The 7,486-nt window shown below is 43.1% G+C and overlaps 1 pseudogene; it reads left to right on the forward strand.

Annotated features, from left to right (window-relative positions):
- The first annotated feature begins 2,664 nt into the window (after positions 1 to 2,664).
- Positions 2,665 to 7,235, forward strand: LOC124105062 (diphosphoinositol polyphosphate phosphohydrolase 2-like; annotated as a pseudogene).
- The last annotated feature ends 251 nt before the right edge of the window (positions 7,236 to 7,486 follow it).

The raw sequence follows: 7,486 nt of genomic DNA on the forward strand, positions 1-7,486 counted from the left end.
CTTCTTGACTTAACATATATTTACAGGTCAAATTTCCAGGCCCAATATTGCCTTCAAGTTACACAAGCAACCCAGTCTTGTTATAATACCACAGTGACACCCTCTGGTGTGTTATAAGCACTCACATTAAAGCCAAGTGGATATTGACCTGGAAAAGATATCTTAGTCCCACCTCAGATGACTTTATCCTGGTCCAGGTTTTCACTGATAGAGATGATATTCTATCAGATGACTTTACCTCAGCCCAAGATATTACTGCTTGAAGTGGCTCTTAAACGCTGTGATGGAGATAACTACACTCTGGACACTAAAAGCTCTAGCCCAGCAGTATCAATGGACTTCTATTCCTCACTGACAAATTGGACCCAATACATTTATTTCTTTGCTTTCCTTCAATATTAGAGATTTTATGTTTCCTAAGCTCACTGTCTGCTTAGCCCATGATCTTTCAATGTTCATTGCTCTCTATAGTCCCATGCCTGAAGGGAAATCTGATAGCAGTTACGGTTATCTGTGTCATTATAAATATTAAAAGATATTACTGTTTTCCCTAGGAGGCAACTATCTCATCTCAGTCAACTCTTCAATCCCCTAGAGAAAGGACTACCTACACCTCCCACCTTGTAGGAGTAATTTCCTTATAAAAGACAAGTTTGAAATTCCAACAGGGTTCAACCCAGGCTGCTAAACTGGAGGGCCCCCAGGGAACAGGGAACAGGGAACCTTTTCCCTGCACACATCCGGAGCCCCTTCTGAAACTGCACACTGGCCTGAACCAGGCTGTGAAGGGCAGGCCAGCCTTTCCTGCTGTGTAGATGACTTGAAGGCAGCTGTGTCCTGTGGGATCCCCAGGAACACCTAGTTTACTCAGTTAGTAGAAATATTATTTAAAATAACAGTATTTGAAACAATATTAATACCGCATTTCAAAGGAAATTATAACTTAAAGCACACCCATATGGTAGATTATTCCACAGTATTAAAATGATCTAACAAAATATTTTAAATCTTTTAATAAAGCCTTTTAAAAAGAATTTTAAAAACATGTAAACACACTTATGACATATAAGTCATTATAAAGAACACTACATTATATATATCATATGATCAAAATGATATCAAAGAAAACACACTGGAGAGACTTACTTCAAATAATCAACAGTAGGAGTGTGGTGAGAAAAGGAGCGTGGCTTGCTGGGTGTCTCTAGCCCCAGGTTGGTGGGAGAGTTGGAGGGCCCACAGGGACTGGCCTTGGCCTCTGCCCTACAAACACTTGGAGCCCCGACTGCGGCTACGCACTGGCCGGGCCCAGGATGTGAAGGACTTACGTGCCACCCTCTCCCGTCGCCCCACCTCGCTGGCCTGTTTCAGGCCAGAACCCCTTGGGCTGCCAGATCTCATGGTCCACCCGCTTCCAGCCCTGGCGAAGGCCGCATTCAGGATGTGGTGCCTTTGGTGGCGTGGCGTGAAGAATGGCCCCCGCCAGAACGCCATAGAGGCTGGCAGGGGCCTCGGGGTCCTGAGAGGGTGGGTGGACGCCGGAAAGCTGGGCCAGGCGTTAGACCCGGGGCCGCCCAGATCAGGGCCGTGGGTGACCACTGTGGTTTTGAACGAGACCTCACATCTTCCTGACGAGACAAAGGCGTTACCTAACACCTGTTCAGGAAGGTGAGTGAAGTCCCTGTCGACTACAAGGGGAGTTTAAGGCCGTCGAGGGCGGGTGGGGGCGGCAGGGACTTGGCGGTCGGTGAGGGACCAGTTAGTGGCCAACGGGGAGAACATAGGGGAGACAAGAACGGTTAGCGGTCCCTGGGGGACAGTTAGAGGCTGACCGGGCGGGGGAACGGCTAGAGGCCGGTGGTGGACTGATTTGCCGTTGGGAAAACCGTTAGAGGGCGGTGGGGGATAGAGGGCGGTGGGGGAGACGGTTCGCAGCCATCAGGGAACAGCAGCTTGGGGGGACCGTTAGAGGCCGTCAGGGGGTGGGGGCTGTTAGGGGTCCATGGGGGAACCGTTAGAGGCTGGGGGTACCGAGCGGTTCACTGGGGCCGGTTGGCAGGTGGGGAAACCAGGCCTTGGCGGGGGCCTGTTGGGGTCCATGGCGGGGACCGTTAGGGGCTGGGGGTGGCACTTAGTGGCCCACGGACAGTTGGCAGTGTTTGGGTGGAACTGTTAGTGGCAGGGACGGGTTAGAGGCCAGTGGGGTGGGACAGGGCAGGGGTGGGGACGGATAGCAGCCATCAGGGCGAACTTGGGGGTCCACGTGGGGGAATGGTGGTTAGCAGCCATGGGGTGCAAGGGTTAGCAGACCCTGTTCTGCTGGTGTGAGTTCTGGCCAAGAGAGAAACAGCAGAGGAAGGCACCACTTTGGGCTCAGTGGCCGCCGCCTTGGGGAAGGTTCACTGGCCCTTGTAGAAGGCGTGTTTCTGCAGAATGAGAACACTGCTCTCAACTTTCTCCCAACCCTTAAAAGAAAACTGCTCCATCTGGACAGTCTAGACGTAAAGACGTTGACAAAATATGATAAAGTAGACAGAGAAAATAACGTGTTTTGTATTTACATTTGTTTTAAAAAATCAGAAACGTATTCTGGAAGAGACTTTGGAGTTGTTAGGTAGACCACCTCTAGCAGCCACATCATGTTTGTTCAGTGGGTTACAGGACATGGAGGAGAAGATTGTGAAAAGGAAGAGAAGGTCCTATGCCAGGCTGGTCAGATGTAAAAGATATTTTTCGTATTATAACCATTATTTTGAGTGTCCATTTTATTCCCCATTATTGTATGTATAGATTGTAAAACAGGCTTTAGATGCCAGAGACATTAATGAACAAGGGCAAATTGTGGCAGCTGCAGTAAAACAGGCTTTAGATGCCAGGCCAAGAACATGCTACAATTGTGAACAAATAGGACAATTAATACTCAAAGGAATAAAAGCAGCCAAGGGAGTGTTTGGAATTTCTCCCAATAAAATTATTACTCCATATACTATGAATCAAATTGATGAGTTAGCTAATGAGTTAAATACTTGGGCAATAATCATGTGCAAATCTAATGTTTCATTTGATAACCACTTACCATCTAATCCTTTATTGTCTTTTTAGTCATCGCATCCTGTAATTTTTCCAAAAATGACAAGAAAAACACCTATCATGAATGCTCCAAATATATTCACTGATGGATCAAATAATGGTACAGGAGCAGTAGTTACACCTGATCAAACTTTTACATTTTTAGTACCCAAACAGTCAGCTCAAAAGGTAGAGCTTAATGCAGTTTTACAAGCTTTTGTGATGTTTAAAGATTCTGTATTTAATTTATTTTCCGATAGTCAGTATATAGTTAATGCTATAGTATCCCTTGAAGATGCTGGTAGGATTTCCCCTTCCTCTACTGTTTTCTCTTTGCTTTCCACTATACAAAGTCTAATCTGGGACAGAAAAGATCCATTCTTTATAGGACATATCAGGGCACATACAGGATTGCCTGGAGCCCTTAGTTTGGGCAATGATTTAGCAGATAAAACTACACATGACATACATATTTTCTCTACACTAGAAGAAGCTATAAATTTTCATAAAAGGTTCCATGTCAATGCTAATACTTTACAAAAGCGTTTAAAAATAACTAAGGAACAAGCTAGACAAATAATAAAACAATGTCCAAATTGTGTGACCTTTTTACCACAAGTTAATCTTGGAGTCAATCCTAGAGGATTGATACCTAACCATATTTGGCAGATGGACGTCACACACTTGCCAGAATTTGGAAAATTAAAATATTTGCATGTTACAGTTGATACTTCTTCTGGATTTTTGATGGGCTCCCTTCATGCCGGAGAAAAAACTAAAGATGTTATAGCTCATTGCTTACAAAATTTTGCCACTCTGGGCATTCCAAAACAGTTAAAAACAGATAATGCCCCTGGTTATCCTTCTACCTCTTTTAAACAATTTTGCTCATCATTTGGCATTACTCATATAACAGGAATCCCATTCAATCCACAGGGACAAGGCATAGTTGAAAGAGCTCATCAAACTATTAAAATGTACTTATTAAAGCAAAAAGAAGGAATTGGGAAGGGGTATATATTCCCCAAAGATAAACTTAAAATAACCCTTTTTACTCTAAACTTTTTAAATTTGGATTCATCAGGACTTAGTGCTGCGGAAAGGCATATGTGTCCAAAAAATGTGCATAAGCCCAAGGTACTTTGGAAGGATATTCTAACAGGACAATGGAAAGGTCCTGACCCAGTAATTGTCTGGAGTCGGGGGTCTGTTTGTGTGTTTCCACAGGGAGAACAGCAGCCGATTTGGATTCCAGAGAGATTAACCAAGGTCCTGACCCAGTGATTGTCTGGAGTCGGGGGTCTGTTTATGTGTTTCCACAGGGAGAACAGCAGCCGATTTGGATTCCAGAAAGATTAACTAAAGCGATTTCTACAGACCAAAAAGAAGATGATTTGGCTCAAATCCATAACAACTGATATCCAAAACTCCAGTTTGGCTATTCTTACATCTGCAACAGAACCAGGATGCTTTTTTCAATATCAATTTTATTATTACCCTTTGCCATATCATGAAGTTCTATTTTGTTTTTTGAGCTCATACAGACCTAGGTTAATGTTTTGCTGATCAGTTCTATTTTTTGACTATAGAGTTTTTAAACATTGCAATGGAGATTTCACCTGTAAAAAGTTATAAGGCCTTTACTATTAGGTTATGTGTTGTATGTATTATATTATGTGTGCACACTTGTGTTTTGTGTTATATGTTTGAATGTACGTATGTCCATATATCATATATGATGAGCGCTCATGATAAAATGGATCCAAATATTTTTTTCACGTGATTTATATGGTTTAATTTAAATTGGGTAAACAACTGTTGAGGATTGTTTTAATATGTAAACAAAAAAGGAGGTTAACAGATCTGTTTGTTTACTTTCACCTTTCCTTTTCATTATATTTAATAATTCTCTTAAAGACAATGTAAATTGTTAAGAAAATTGTTTTCTTTTAGTGCCTTCTGTAATGTTACATAACTTTTTTCTTTAGCCATTATTGCCAGAATTCCTATCTTCATCCCAGTGCCAGTGAAGTCAAAGATAAAACCAATCTACAGCTTCTACAATAGCCATCACTGAACTGCTTGCAGAACTTGCCTGGACACATTGTGAGCTCACCTGTATGCATTGTGAACTATCTGTTGGTGCAGCGACTTGTGGTAGTGTTGGGGTATTTTTGCTGATGATGTTATTGGTGGTACAATTTTTCCAAAAGGAGCCGTCAATTGGCTTGGTGTATCTTCCTCCCTTCTGCTTGTCATGATCGTCCAGCTAAAATTTGGGGGCCAACAGAGGTGAGGCAAAGAACCTCACCCCCCCGCTGGTACAAAGACCTCTCCACAGGTGTGGCTGTATACTGGACCGGTAGTCAGTGACGGGTAAGATCCAATTGCAATGGTACCAACCTAAGGACCATGTGTACTATTGGACAACCTAAGGCAGGCACGATCCCTAAGCCACATGCTTGTTGTTTAAACAGAGAGGGGGAGATGTTGAGAGCCACAGCCGAAGGGGCCCCAGCAAACTTCCAGCTGCCAGCAAACTTCCAGCTGCCAGCTGATGATTGGCTCACAGCGGCCCCAGCAACATCTAGCTGATTGGCTCCTCTGCGGTGATGCTCATTGGGCTGTTTCCCTGCCCTTTCAGACCACGGAGCTGCTCATTGGGGGACTTTTTTGGCTCCGCCCACGTGACCCAGCCAATCGGCCTCAAGAGCAGGAGGATTGGGGGAGGTGGGGAGAAGCTTGTGTGGGAAAGAGAGGCTTGTGGAAAGCCGGTGGTGGCAGTTGAGGCTCTGAGGGTTTTTCCTGAGAGGCTGTTTTGTTTGGCGTGTGTGGTTCTAAAAATAAAGTTAGTTTCTTTTGACAAGTGGCTCCTGATTGTGCCCAGCCAGACTGCGGCATGGGTTATTACAGATTTATGGTTGAGTAAAATGAATGAAAATAATATAATATGGGATGAAAGGGAGAAATTAGGAATACTCCAAGTACCTACACATGAGGCAGTATAGTGTATTTGAAGGTGGACTTAAATTAGTTGTAAATGTATATTACAAACTATAGGGTAATCCATATTTAAAGAACAACAACTATGGCAGTTATGCTCAGAGGAGAAAATATGAAATCATACAAAGTGCTCAGTTAAAACAAGATAGGGTGAAAACAGTGGAAAACCAAAACAAGGACAAAAAAGGGATAAAGAATGGAAATCAGTTATATATGTGGTACATAGTAATCTAATATCAGTAAACATCTTTTAAATGAACATTCTAAATATACTATTTAAAAACTGTTAAACTGGGTTACAAGAAAAAAAAAAACAAGACCCAATCCTATGTTGTATATGACAACTTCAAATAAAAGATTGAGATAGATTGAAAGTAAAGGGATCGAGAGATATACAATGTTAAACCATGGGGCTGCCATCTAGTCTGCACCATTGTCCCCTGAGGGCTGCAGCGGGAGGAGCCCTGGCTAGTGGCAGAGGGCTCCAAGAAGATGGCGGACACCCGGGCAGGGGCGCGTCCATCCTGGCATCCCGGTTGCAGTGACTTACATTGGGTCCTGCACTGTGTCGGAGTGGCCATAGGACTCCTGATTGACCAGCAGCACAAGGGCTTCAAGAATCAGCGGTGTGCCTTTGCTTCTGATGCGAGCAGGAGGATGAGGTGCTATTGGTGAGTAGCAGTCAGTACCCAGACTAGTGGATTGGACCGGGACGAGGAATGGAGCCCGAGGAGGAGCCTGGCAGTGCTGCTGTGAGGGACGTTTATGAGGAAAAGGAAAACTAGGAATACTCTTGGTCATATTTGAGAACTAAGACTGAAAGCACAGAATAAATGTTTACGTTCTTACAGTCACTAAATTATTAGAAGACTTGGAAGATTTTGTTAAGAAGAGAGAGATTCAAAGGAGAAGATTTAAGCAAAGTTCTCCAGTGTCATAAACCTGTACGTGCAGATTATCTGGAAAAATAAAAGCTGGGTTGTTCCCCAACCAGTAGAAATTCCACAGCCCCTTCTCTTCCAAATGATAACTTGTTTGTTATTGCCACACAGACAGCAGGATTGCTGTCCATTATAAGACAAAAAGAATTGGGAGGACCTCCTCCACTCTGTGTGATCTCATGGGAGAGTTTTCCACACTTTATTTGGCAAACATCTGAATGATGCTCAAATACTATTTGAATTTGCCATGCAGGGACTTCAAATAATTTGCATGGTTTTTAGATACTTTCAAAACTTCTTTTAAAAAATTAATGTAACATATTTAATAAGCTAAAGCCATGTGAACTTTTTTAGATGCCTAAACTGTGCTCCCTCATGTTATTGTTATTTTTCACAGCTTATTTTTTTGTTTAGTTTGTTGTTGTTGTTGTTCGGTTTAGGCCATTTGACATCCATTTTTTTTGTCAGATTAA

Source organism: Marmota monax, unplaced genomic scaffold (genome assembly GCF_021218885.2).
Source record: "Marmota monax isolate L192 unplaced genomic scaffold, Marmota_monax_Labrador192_F-V1.1 WCK01_AAM20220418_F8-fsc00192, whole genome shotgun sequence".
In the NCBI taxonomy this organism is placed as follows: domain Eukaryota; kingdom Metazoa; phylum Chordata; class Mammalia; order Rodentia; family Sciuridae; genus Marmota; species Marmota monax.